This window comes from Periophthalmus magnuspinnatus, chromosome 24, assembly GCF_009829125.3.
Source record: "Periophthalmus magnuspinnatus isolate fPerMag1 chromosome 24, fPerMag1.2.pri, whole genome shotgun sequence".
NCBI lineage: Eukaryota > Metazoa > Chordata > Actinopteri > Gobiiformes > Gobiidae > Periophthalmus > Periophthalmus magnuspinnatus.
Window position 1 is genome coordinate 7,076,248 of NC_047149.1, and position 14,197 is coordinate 7,090,444.

A 14,197-nucleotide genomic window follows, 5' to 3' on the forward strand; every position below is an offset into this window, starting at 1 on the left:
TTCTTTGGATCCAGGGACAAGACTCACTGTCCCCTCTGGTTTTCTCTGGCAGACTCCGCACTAGCGCATGACTGGCCCAGAACTCTGCTTTATTCATTCCCACCACTTCCACTGATTGTCCAGACTCTTTTGAGGGTTCATTAGAGGGGTGTGTTCCTCCTGGGTGTGGCCACTGCAGGGTCAGGTACAAAAACAACCTAATAACCCATTATTCTGTATCAGAGTGCTAAAAATAGGGTTTCTCCATGTAAAACACAAATTACATTTATTTATATCAAAAGCTCCTGAGTGAGGGACCCTAGACCCCCTTCATGTGTTCCTTTTTTGTTCCGTTTCTCTCGTTTAAAAAAGAATTACAAATATTTAGGCTTCATGCTAAACCTCAGCAGGCACACACGTAAAGTTCATCTCTAAAGAAACAAAATTATTTTTGTTTACTTTTAAAAGCCGTGGATAAGTTTATTTTAAGTGATATGGACAGTGCCCTTTTTTCTTAGTTGAGCACCTGCCCTTCAGACTGTCTGTGCACGCCCCGCTGGTGACAGTTAGCACTTGATACAGGACAGTGCACAAATACACAGCATTTAATGGCTACCTCAGGCTACTTTTACACAACTAAATATGTCTGCTCTTAGATGGTAATGTGAGTTTGAAGACTCGCACAAAGGACAATGTGACAACAACTGAGTCAAACCTAGGTCTGTCATAATAACACATTTTGAAGTGTGAAATATTAAGTAAATATAGATGAAAAACGACAATACTGGAATCAAAGCATAAAGCAGAATTATCCCCCAATCCTAAATGTACAATATATAAAAAAAAAAAAACATGAGCTAAAATAACTAAATTGCACAAGTAATTAACTTGTCAATAATGAGTCATAGAAGTTATTAACTCATATTGCAAAAAATAACCAAAAATATCCCAGTACTGCAAAAGAAAAAGTCGCCATAATAAATATTGACCCCCCAAAAATATTACATTTATCATGTATTGAACGATATAGTCGATATAGTATTTATCGTGACAGGCCGAGTCAAACCTTAGTGCACACAATTGACCACAAGGTGTCGCTCTGGTTGACAAAAAGAGCAACAGACTCAAATCAAGTTTCAGTGTTAAAGGGATAGTATGTAAGATTTAGATTTAGAAGTTCATAAACTTGACCTATCTGTGTTTCCAGAAACAAGGTAAAAAATTTCAAATGAAATAAATCTTTTACTGACACACACTTTATTTATTCTTGATTACAAAAACAAGTTGCTTATGTTATAATTTGTTTTGGTTCTCAAGACAATCAGATGTGGGTTTACAAATTTCAATGTCTAAGGCTGATTTCACATTGCCTCTAGTCATCTGTTTATTTTGATGTTTATTCTATCCTTAAAAATGGGCCCTAAATATTTATCGCTAACATGACACTGGAAATATTGAATTACATGTCAAGATAAGGTTGACATGCAGCTCTCTCTGTGGTGTGAACTTCCCCAGTTGCAAGAGTTGTGAGGGCCCTTTATCACTGCTTGCAGTTTTAATTAAACAGTGCATTTTGACTTTTAAAAAAAATGACAAGAGATGAGATTGTCCTACTGTGTCTGGGAGACAGTCCAGTAACTCTTTTTCAGTAAATGACACGATCATTTGATGTTTACAACTCATAAACTAGTGACAGTCAACAACCAACACACACTGAGAGGAATCTGTATCTGCACAGCTGCTCTATTACTGTACATTTATATATCAAAACACAATATATAATGTGTATTTGTATATAAAATATATTCAGAACAAGTGGTATGGGTCAAAATAAATATATATTTACAAACCACACACTGCAAACAGTGAACAAACACACACTTCAAAATATAAACAAACACACACTGGAAACTAAGAACACACTGTACATGTGACAGTGTGACAGTTATTCTGCTACAGTGGCCCAGTGGTTAGAGGTTGGAGGATCGTGTCCCGCTCGGACCAGTTTCTGTCATTATGTCCTTAGGCAAGACACTTCACCCAAGCGGTGTGTGCGTGATGATTGGTGGTGGTCGGGGGCGCAGATTGGCATTAGCTAATGCTAATAATTACAAATAATACACATTTGACCCACAATTAAGGCAATAGCAGAATAAACCACGCTTACCAATCAGGAACTTCATCCAGTCCATCAAATCATAAGGTCGTCTGCTCCTCAGTCCACCATGAGATCTTCACTCGGTTCCATGAACTGCTCCGGGTCCGAGATGCCTCTAGTTTAACTTGTACAAACATCCACAGTATCCTCGGTCCGTACTTCCTTTGTTTTGTCTGTTTCGTCATGTTTAAAATGCAAAACTACTACAAAACAGTGCGCGTATGTTAAGGGGTTAAACACTTAGCATCATTAGCGAGTTTTCACTCCACGGCCGTGTCTCAATTCGCCAAATGCACCTTTTGAAGGGTCCCTTCGAAGTATTCTTCAAAGTGTAGTTTGAAGGTTCCGGTCGAGAATCTGCCCTCCTCAGTGTAGCCGCCATCTTGCTGAAGTGGGACAGTCCTACACCACGGACCGCACTTCCACCGTCTGTCTTTGAGCGTACGATACGTACATTACGTACGTTATTTTTTAATGATGTATTATTTAATAGAAGAAAAATCAAGATGTCGTCGTCACAGCCATTTCTTTTTTTTAGATTGAATATCAATAGGCAAATATAACGTTCGAGGTGATTTTTTTTCTCATTTGTAGCTACTTCATAACTTTAAAGGGTTAACAAAATATACCTTGTGAAAACATAATAACAGAGACAGAGGTAAAAATATCATTTTTACATTCATAGTCTATAAACCAGAGAACACTGATTAGTTGTACATAAAGTGGGATATTGCAGTTTAACAATTCGGTATTTTGTCCAGTGGCTAAACCACTTTAATAACAGTAGAGGGCGCTGTTTCCCTTCTATGCCGTGCCAGTTCTTTCCATCTTATTATTGTAAAGTATTTTCTAGCAGTGCAGCGCTACATCAAGCTAGTGTCTTGATTTATTAACACAAAGATAAATGACACGTGCCCACCAGGGGGCACGTGTCCTATGGAATGTACCGGAACACATGAAGATTTTGTGCACGTCTCAGGATTCTCTTCTGTCCTTTCCTCAGAGTCCGTTGCTTCATTGTTCACATTACCTGTGTGGATCATTAAACTCTTCTGACTTTAAGTTTCTCTTGGTCTTTGACACTTACAATAGAAACAAACATTCTTACATTATTGTTATTGCAGTAATATTTTGTAATGATAATAATGTCTTCTTATTGTCTAGCAATAACTGCACATTCCTTTATTCCATGTAACTCCTTTTTAATCATCAAACACACTGTACAGATCTTTATTCAGATTTAACAGTTTCATGTTACACTGTTGTAGATGAGGTAAACCAGTACGAACATTTGACCATATATTGCGCAGTGGACTCCATTTTCGCGGTGCATGATGGGATATAGAAGTGCGTGAAGTGTGCACGCATGCACGCTTCACGTCCGATCTCCATGGAAACGTTGCAAAGGAAAGGGCAGGTTTGTCGGGCGCATTCAGTAGGGTGTGTTGAAATGGGACGGCCCTTGTCGCGCTGGAAATTACATAACTGCCCTTCGATGCACACTTCAAATGGTGATCCTAAGGCCAGTTTGGCGAATTGGGACACAGCCCACATCGGTCACATCGGCTAAAACTCTGGTAGCGGGACATGAGGAGCCTGTCAATGACGTGGATAAGCTGCGCAAATACGTATGTGAATCACATAATTGTCTGGAGCAGCTCGTCCCTGGTCACACTCACTGACTCACACTGAAAAATAGCGCAGAATGAATTGTTGTGTGTTTATTTTATTTTTGATTTTTTTGTGCGCAGCACAGATTTTCTGTGCACGAAGACTGTGTCAGCATTGCGCAATTGCGCACGCGTGCATCTTAGACGGAACAGTGCCTATGATATATTATAGAAATTGGCCAGTAGTGGAAGAAATATTCAGTTTTGTTACTTAAGTAAAAGTACACACACTGGAGAAAAATATCCTCATGTAAAAGTAAAAGTATCACATGAAAAAAACCTGTTTAAAAATGTACTTAAAGAATAAAATTCTACAAGCGAGGCACGTACTCCAAAAAAGAAAAACAGAAATAGGAGGATGAAGCAGACCTTAAGATTACAGGCCAGTCTCATCCAATTAAGAAACCAGGCCCCAGCACCAGAACCTGAGTCAATGGAGAGTGTCCCTGCCCCCTGCACACCGAGAAGGATGTGGGTGGACATGCCCGATGAGGACGATGACGATGATGATGAAATCTACGCCTGTCAACTGACAAAGCCTCTTTCTCGCCTTCCTCCCTCATCTCCTTCCTCCTTCACCCCATCCTCCTCAACAAACAGTAGGCGTTAAGCCCCAAACCGCTAACGCCTAACTGATTTAGCCCCCAGTAGGGGGCAGTCTAAAGTTGATGGCAGGCAGTACAGTGTTATGAAGTGTAAGAGGAAAAACACTGTTGTCTCAGATGAACTACATCTTTGTTCATTCAACAATGTGATATAGTTCGTTTGAGAGTTCAGTGGGCCTTTCTCATCAGCTTCAACTACACAAGAAGTGCTACCTGACATCAACGGAGCAGTCCCCTCAACTTTCCCACAAAAATTGGTCTACACTCTCCCCAAACCATAAGCACCCCTACCCCCTTTTCACCCTTAAAAAAATATAAAAAAAAAAAAATTCCATCCTTCCGTCTGTCTATCTTTTTCTACTTATTTGTGGTGGGGTCTTGGGAGCAGGAGCCTAAACAGGGACTTAGACTACTGCTCCCACCCCCAATATGAGCACATGAAGTGCTTTAAACGACATATTTATACAAGGAATTATGTTTATTTTTTAGGTCATGAAAATTTCATTGCATCCTCGGATTGGTAAACCACTCACAAAGGAGTGCAACTTACACTCAGATGCAATTTATATGTGCAATTATTAAAATATATAATTTCACATCTTCGTAACTGTGTGAGATCCCAGTCTACTGTACCAGTATCTCCTGCTCATGTACCACTGAAAATTTAAAATTTCAACATCTGAAAAAGGCTGAACAAAAGTGCCCCCTAAAAGAAAACCATATTCTGCTGAGTCTGATGCCACAGAGGAAGCGACACAGAGGATGAAGAATTCAATGGATTTAGTGGTTTGGAGTGAGATCCAGAGTAAACTTGTCAGCTTGTTTCTTAATATCTTACATTAAAATACACATATTCAGTCCTGTCTATGCTTCATGTAGCTGAATAAACATAAATGTGTTACATTAGTGTGCTGTACTGATATTCAGCCTGGTGTGCTCTATTTTATTGTTATTATAATTTGGCTTTGAAGATAAAATGTCTGTTCTTGATCTCAGATTTTGTAAAATACATTTTCTCAAAAATGTGACTTACTGTATATATATTTTTTTTTCTTCATCATTATGCGTTTTTTGGCTGGTGAGACTTATACTTTCCTCAAATAAAAAGCATCAGAGGCTTCAGACTTCAGCCCACCACCAGTAAGAAAAAAATATTATTAGTGGCCATACAAGCTCATCAAAGCCTGGTTATGTAAGGATGGGAAAATATCAGGTCTCACAGTGCGGCATTGTGTCCTTGAGCAAGACACTTTGTCCACATTGCCTAGTAGGAGTGTGGTGTGTATGTGTGTCGGTGGTGGCTGGAGGGGCCGATGGTGCAGACTGGCAGCCTCATTTATGTACACTGTTTGGGCCATGTTTATAATGTTACAAAGTGCACTTTAATACAGGAACTCATTCTGAAACTTAAGACCTAAGACTAATGAGCAACTTTATGAAAATGTGTTTGCTAAAGCAGAACTTGAAATGAAATCAGACGAGGTCTAACTCTAAAACATAACTAATCCACGACTAAAGAAGGCCAAATGTGTGGAAAGTCTTTCTACAATGAAGTATGTGACTGATCCAGACTAAATGGTACCAAAACAAAATGCTCATATATAAAGTGTGTTGTTTTATTCTAGAGGTGCCCAGAGTGGGGCCTGTGGGTCAAAGTTGGCCCTCCGGAGGGTCTAATTTGGCCTGTGAGGGGCCTGTGAAGAATGATCTATTTTAATTCACTTTTGTATTGAAAAGAGTGAAGACTTCAGGAAATGGAGGAGATCAGTCCTGTCTATTTCCTAATACTTCAATCATTTTACATCAATTTAAATCCATTTACATTGATTACAAACTTGATCATTGATTTCCAACCTAGTGTGTCCTGGTGCCATGTGCACTGATGGACACCCTTGTGCTCGAACATGGTGTTTGTTATGGACAAACTGTGACTAGCACAGAAGTCCAATAACAGGACACCGCCCGGGCTCAGATCAGGGAGGCCGTTCTTCCCGATCACACCCCTCCAGGTGAACTGGTTGAAGTCCCCCAGGAGAACAATGGAGTCCCCTGTAGGTGTACTGTCTAGTACCCTTCCCAGGGACTCCAAGATAATAATAATAATAATAATAATAATAATAATAATAATAATAATAATAATAATAATAATAATAATAATAATAATACAGAAAACATAATAAATTATAATGTTTTTCATTTGAATACTATTTGTTGAATATAATGTCATATAATCTGGCCCCCATTGCCCTCTTTATGAAAACTCTCTGCTTTACATGTGCATTTATTATGAATTAGCTGTGCCATAATTGATCTTAAACAGCACTTTGGGGCAGTGACGGCTCTTTGTGAATGTGCTTTAGAGATAAACTTGATCTTGACCAGAGGATTTCATTTATGTATTTCTAGTATAAGTAGCCACAGTGTAAATATGCTGGAGTTAGTGCTAAAACTAGATTTCCTCCATCGTCCTAAGGCAGATAAACTAGACCAACAAGACCACAGACACATGACAAGAAAACACATCTGAGACTATTTCAATTAAAGGTCCTGTGTTACACAAATTGAGTCTTGTGAGCTGTGAGCCATGTTTTAATGCTGTTACTTCTGCAAAAACAAACCTGGAGTTGTGTTTTGTCTCATTCATACATGTTAGATTAATCTTGCATTATTAGTCTGTCTGCGTCTCTAAAGCTCAAAATGCTCTGTTTCACCTTGTGATGTCATGAAGTTGTAGTTTTAAAGTTAACACCTCCTTTTACCATTAGTTCAACAGAGATTCGCAATTCCTGAGGTGAGATTATCTAAATGATTCTAGTGAAGGTGTGTGGAGTTTAAAAACACAGTGAGTCACTTTCTGTATTACCACTTAATGACATCACAAGGTGGAAAATGGTGTTTTATGTTTGAGAGAAGAATTCAGCCAAAATCTGCAGCGTTTGTGTGTTAAACATGTGTGAATGAAACAAAACATAACTCCAGGTCTGTTTGTGATGAGGAAACACCATTATAACACAGATTTTGGGAGCCCTTTAAGAACATGCTCACATTATACATTGTTTGGCTGGTGTGACTTATACTCCGGAGCGACTTATAGTCCTGAAAATAGAATTATATTTTTGTATTGACTAAAGTGTAGTGCACCAAGTGGCCACTGTATACACTCTACATGTATGTTTACGGCCCGAGCACAAACAAAATCACTCATCATAATCTTTTGACATCTCCTCCAAGAGTTTTCATCAAAAACACTTGTCAAGCTAAGGTTGATATGCAGCTCTCCCACTGTGTTGTGCCCTTCCCCAGGTGTAAGGGTCACGAGGGCCCTTTATCACTGCTTGCTATTTTAATTTACATTATGGTTGCTAGGTGACAGTTATGGAATTACTTCTACCTATGTTGTATCTGCTGCCCATGTCCAACAAGGAAGTGAAATTATGCTTTTGTGAAATTAGTAATCTAACCTGTCACTTTAAAGATGTACTTGATTTTTACTGTATTAAAAACAGAACCAGTTTATTTTAAACAGTTTGCAGTGGTCCAAAGTTATTCCTCACTTGCCTCCAGCATTTTGAGCATCCTGATTATTCACCATGATGAGTTAATAAGCACTTTTCAAAGTTCTCAGAGACCAGAGTGGAGTTTTGCCGTTATCTGATTATTTATTAGATTTTTACTGTCCATAGTTATGACAAGCTCTTAATCATACTGTGTGTTTAGGGTGAATAATGTACAGTGTATGTGAAAAAGACCCAACAATAAAGTCAACAGAACTAAATCTAGTAGGTGAGGTGTGTCCACAGAGCCACTAATGACCTGGTGCAGTTCCACAGACCGAGCTCACAAGCAGAAACTGTAAACAAACAGGTGTGTGAGGTCGTTTTCACTCTGCCAGTAGTTGGGTTAAAAGAGCATTCACTTTGTTGTGGTGAAGAAGGAGCTGAGTCGAAAGGCAAAACTCTGGTCAATCTACGTTCCTACCCTCACCTATGGTCATGAGCTTTGGGTAATGACCAGCAGGTGTCCTCCTCAGGGCGGCTGGGCTCAGAGTTGAGTTTAGATCCAACCAACCAGGCTCAAATAGTTTCTAGCCTTTTATGGTAAACATTTTTCTCTTTCTGTTTTGTGTTTGTGTATTTCCTCTTAATACAACAATAGAAACAGAATGAGTTCATCTTGGACACTCAAAAACAACATGTATTTCCTCTTCATTTCACTACGGTTCAGTGCTCCTCGCAAAACTGGACCTTGACAGAAGCCTGAGTTTCTTCCTGTTTTGAGGCATTTCCCTCTCTCTTCTGTGTTTCATCATGAGGTTTTCTCACTGTTTCATCATGAGGTTTTGTGGGGTCTGGCTGCTCGTGTTCGGTGAGAGATACGTCACATTAAACTCACTCTGGTCACTGTATTGTCTTCTTTCTAACTGACTCTTTTGTTGACCAGTGCTCTGGAGTGGAACATCCTCAGCGGTCAGAGCTGTGTTTAAAAGGGTTGAAGGAGAAACACTGAGATTATACTGGCTCTTTGAAGATGTGAAGAATGAACTGATCGGGGAGATGTTGTGTAGAAATGAGTGTGCGGAGGAGGACATTTTGGTGCAGACTTCGGGCAGAAAAAACAAGAGGGACAGATATGGAATTACACATTTAAGGGAAAGCTCTTCTGCTGTGAGCATTAATGTATCACATGTGTATATCACCAAACTGACCCCGTCCGACTCAGGGACGTATCGACACATGTACAACACAACCGTCACAAAACATACAGACTTTGTTCTTCAAGTCATAGACGGTAAGTGTGTTTCAGGAGTCTTTTCAACTAGACAAAGTTGCCTCAAATAGGAACTACTTAAATACTTTTGTAAAACTTACAGAAAATCTACTTTTTGGAGCTGTGTACATTTCAGTGTATAATGTTGTTCCATCATCAAAAACATGTCTGAAGTGGTTTTATATATGGTCTAACGCTCTCTCCTGAGCCCCATTTGAACCCTCCTCACAGTTAACAGAACTATTCCAGCCAATGCCCACAAATACATTTTAACGTAAACTTTTGTTGTGTTTATTGAACAGCTGCAGAGAAAGGCAAACAAGATTTGACTCCGGTTTACAAAGTGTCTGCAGGAGAAGACCTCACTTTCCCCTGTGTTTTTTCTGCATCTGGACAAATAAAGAGCTTCTGTAAAAACAACTGCTCTGAGGAGGACGTTTTGGTGAGCACATGCTCACACATGAAGGAGACTGGCAAATACAAGATTCAATACAAAGAAGTATCAGACCTCAGGAGTTTCATCTTTGTGACCATCACAAACTTGACCAGCTCTGACTCTGGAGCCTACAGCTGTGCTCTGAACTGTCACACGTTGAGGAAAGTACAGATTGAGGTTCAACAGGGTGAGTAGAGTTTCTTTGTGTATTTTCTGGGATTGTGTTTCTGACCTTTTTGTCCTGCAGTTGTGTAAGGATGGGGGTTAAGGAGGGTCTGGAATACAGAGTGGCCCAATTCAAACAATAAACTCTTGTAAAATAAAACTGATGTGAGAGAAATGTGGTACAATAAAAGGTTGTTATTAAATAAAAGCAATAGTACAGTTGTCCTTGGTGCACCCGTGGTTGTCCCTGTCTCACCACCGCCTGCTGCTCCTGTCCTGGACCTGCTGCTCCTGTCCCGGACCTGCTGCTCCTGTCCTGGACCTGCTGTGGGTGGCTGCCCAGTGCCTCGCTCACACTGCACCTGGTCCAGCTGTGTCTGCAGTGTGGGAGTGGTGTTGTTGTGGTGTGACTCATGTTGCGGGACGGGTCTGTTGTGCCTTTGTAGCTGCGCATGTGACACCACATGTTAATTTTATAACTATTCATTTATTAAGGGAAAAAGCTTGTGGTCCCAAGAGCGTCTCAAGAGTAACATTCCATAGATCCACAGTCCCTTCATGGCTCCTCCACTGTCACTCCCTCCTGCTTTATCAGACTGCACACTGTGTGGTCTGAGTTCCTCTCTATGGTTTGAAATATTCAAAATACCTTTGGCCACTGAACCAGAATCATAACCTAACTGAACCATTGTGTCATTTTTTGTTATACAGAAGCTGGAACACATTGGTTCATGACCCCTGACGCCCTGAGAGTGAGTGGTGTTTGTTCTCTTTATAACTGCCTCTGCTCTGCTCCGAATCTCCAGAATCTCCAGAATCTCCAGAATCTCCAGAATCTCCAGGACTGATTTGGTTCCTGATCCTGGCTCTGATCCTGGCTCTGATCCTGATTGTAGTGTTCATCCTGACAGTCCACTGTAAGAGAGGTGAGACAAACATGTGAAAAACTGATTGTCTCCCTGTTTCCATTCAGAGCTTAACATGAAGATTTCACCAAAGTAAACTGCTGTTTCTCGGCCATTTGTGTCATTACAATTACAGTTACATTGTACTGTATTTTATTCATTGTTTTGCCAAGGGGCAGGCAATAAGGGTGAACGATCAAGCAGTTTGTCTCGGGACGACCAGTCGGCTGACTTCAGAGTTCAGGGGAAGCTGAGGTGCAGAGAAGGTCCAAACTCAGAGGTAACTCAGATGTTTTAGTGACTCATTTTTAGTCATTTCTCTTTTTCATTCTTAGAATAATTTGTATTTTCAGCACATTTATGAGGAGTTTTCATATGTAAACATGTCACACTACGCTGCCCTGAGAGTGGATAACAGAGAGGCCCCCTACAACAAACTCTACTGGACAACAACAAGAAAGTACTAAATAACATCTACACAACGAGCCATGACCGCTCAGACTCTGCACTGAACACAGAGTACGGTTTACAAGCAGTTTGTAAAAGTGCTGGGCGGAGTTCCTACTCCTCCCATGCGCACCTGGAGCACATTAGCACAATCATCACCACCTGCTGTCGAGTATATGAGGGCTCGGCAGAAGACACTCGGGGCCAGACCGTCCGCGTGTAAACATTCCTGCTCTCTCGCTCGGTCCTGCTCCTGACCCTGCGCTCTAGCTCCGGTATAGTCCATCCCTTGTCTTCGCCTCCTGTCCTGTCTTGGTCTCCGGCTTGCTTCCCGTCTCCTGCTCTGGCTCCCACTCTCTAGATTACTCCTGCTTGGCCCTCCCTGGTCTCGTCTTTGGTCCTGTCTTGCTCCGGCCCTGGTTGTCTCCGTGTCTGCTCTGGACTACCCCCGCTTGGCTTGCTCTGGTCCCGTGCCCGATCCTGTCCTCGTCCGGTCCTGGTTTTCCCCGTTCCTGCTTGCCGCTCCACCCGCCCGGTTTGCCTCCCGTGTGTTTGAACTATTGACTCTTGTTAATTCACAAACTGTAAATAAACACTGTAAAATTGCCCCGAGTCTGCATTCCTTGGCCGATCTGGCCAACATGGACCAAGTGGACTTGGGACCAGATTCCTCGCTCCGCCCGGCATTCTCCCACCACGGAGAATTCATTGGACAATACGACCTGCCCACACCGCTTACCTGTCTGTCTCCTGCTCACGAGCCTGTTCCCCGCTTGCTGTCCTGTCCCAACTGGTCCACTCCCAACCTGTCCTCTCCTCGTCAGAGCCGTGGTAGCTCCGCTGGACACCGTCTTCCGTCCAGGGACCTCCTCGTGTCCTCTGCCCCTTGGTGGGACCCTTGCAGCTCCGCTGGACACAGCTTTCTGTCCAGGGACCTCGTTGTGTCTTCCACCCTTCGCCTGGACCGTTGTTGCTCCACTGGACAGTCTACCTTCTTCCCCAAATTCGTCCCTGTGTCAGTCATTGACCTGAGTGTGTCTGCAGTGTCCCTGTGGTTTAACTGGTTTTCTACTGTTGACTTTTCACATCTCAGCTACAAACCAAATATTTAGCAGAGTTGTAGAGTTTTACATCTGCCATTACTTGCCAAAGACACTGTAGGTTTATACCACGTTGCCACTAATCAAAAATATTCTGAAGGTTGTGAAATCACATGCATAACATCTATAAGGCAACATGTACATTCTAGGAAGGTCGTGTAAAGCTTTATTCATCCAGAAGTGCTATGTGACTGTACATAATGTTTTGGTTTGGTTTTCTATTGTACTGTTTCTAATGAGGAAGTTCAGTTTTAGCCAGATCTATGTATATGTATGTTTGAGTGAATTTAGTAGTCAGATTATATCTTTAAACACACAGTGGAAGTGTCCTGTGTGTCCATGATACAGGATGAAGTATTCCAATGTGTTACTTAAATACAAGTTAAATTGTATTCAAGTAAAAGTATCACAGGAAAAAAAAAAATCTAAGAGTAAAAATAATTTCACTTTTTCATTAATATTTAACTTTTTTCTTTTCCATATAAGTGTTGTTCAGTTGTTAAAGTGCAACTGTTGAGGTATTGATTAAAAAATGACACATTTTGTTCAACAGTAACAATACAAATCCATTGCTTCCCTTTTCTTATGAATTTTGTGTATTTATTTTTGTTTGATCAGAGCTGAAGTCTTTATTTAGTCAGGATGTTTTTGCAAACATGGTAAAAATAACTCCTTAAATCACATGGAAAGTACTTTTTATTTTCAGTCCTGTTCAAAAATGTAGTGGAGTAGAAAGTACAGATACTGCCCTCAAATGTAGTGAAGTAAAAGTAAAAAGTATCAACTATGAAATGTACTTAAGTAAAGTACAGATACCTACGAAAACTTAAGTACAGTACTACTTTTATTTTGTTACTTTCCATCACTGATTAACATTAACAAAATACATTCACACACACACTGGGGGTGAGTTGTGTTAATGTGTCAAATCACACACCTGTTTCTTCCATGACATATTTTACATTGTATTTTTTATGCTGGATTAAAATATAATAAAAACATTTTGTGTGACGGTATTGCATTTCCTGAAATGTTCCACATAATGACATTAAACATATCTATATCAAACAAAAAACAACACTTAAAAACATGTATTTACAGTGCGAAACTTTCCACCAAAACAGTAACATTGCCATGGAAACAAACAAGTTGCAAACCCTCCACCAGAAAAGTTCCATAGTACAGCCTTAAGTCGTGCTGCTGCTGCTTTTACCCGTTTACCACTGAAAATGAATTATTACATCTTTTCCCATTAGGCTTTCAATCCAGAGTAATGCAATCCTGCTTTTTCTCCACGTGGGGGCGCTGTTGCTTCATCATTGCCCTGGTCCAGGCTCTTACTCACATGGAAAGTATGCGCGCGTGCACTGGGGAGGGGGGTTATTACATTATCGCCTGTTGCCAATGGGGCTGTACGATCTTTCAATCCGCACAGAGCTCCTCAGTATGAAGAGTGTTCAGCACTTTGAGATGAGGATAAAGGGTCACGTGAGCGACGGGTGCCTTTAATGACACGCTAAAGTGTAGGAAATTACAGCGTTCAGTTAAGAGGCTGTCCATCCACAACATGTCCTCTCATTTACTCTTTAAATACAGTAAATGATGGAGTACTTCACCTGTTTGGCACGAGACACTACATCAGCACGTGTGACTCAACGATGCTACGGTACAGTGCAAAATACTACAGGGATTACAGGTTTTTTTAAATATTACTTTTTAGCAGTCGTGGATGAAGTACTCAGGTACAGGTACGCAGGGAAAAGGTTTCTCAAGTAAAAGTAAAAGTATCACATGGGAAAATCTACTTAAGTAAATGTACAGATACAGAGGTAAAAAAGTTACTCGAGTAAAAGTATCACTTGGAAAAATCTACTTAAGTAAAACTATAACAACAAAGGTAAAAAGTTACTCAAGTAAAAGTATCACATGGAAAAATCTGCTTAAGTAAAAGTACAGCTACAGAGG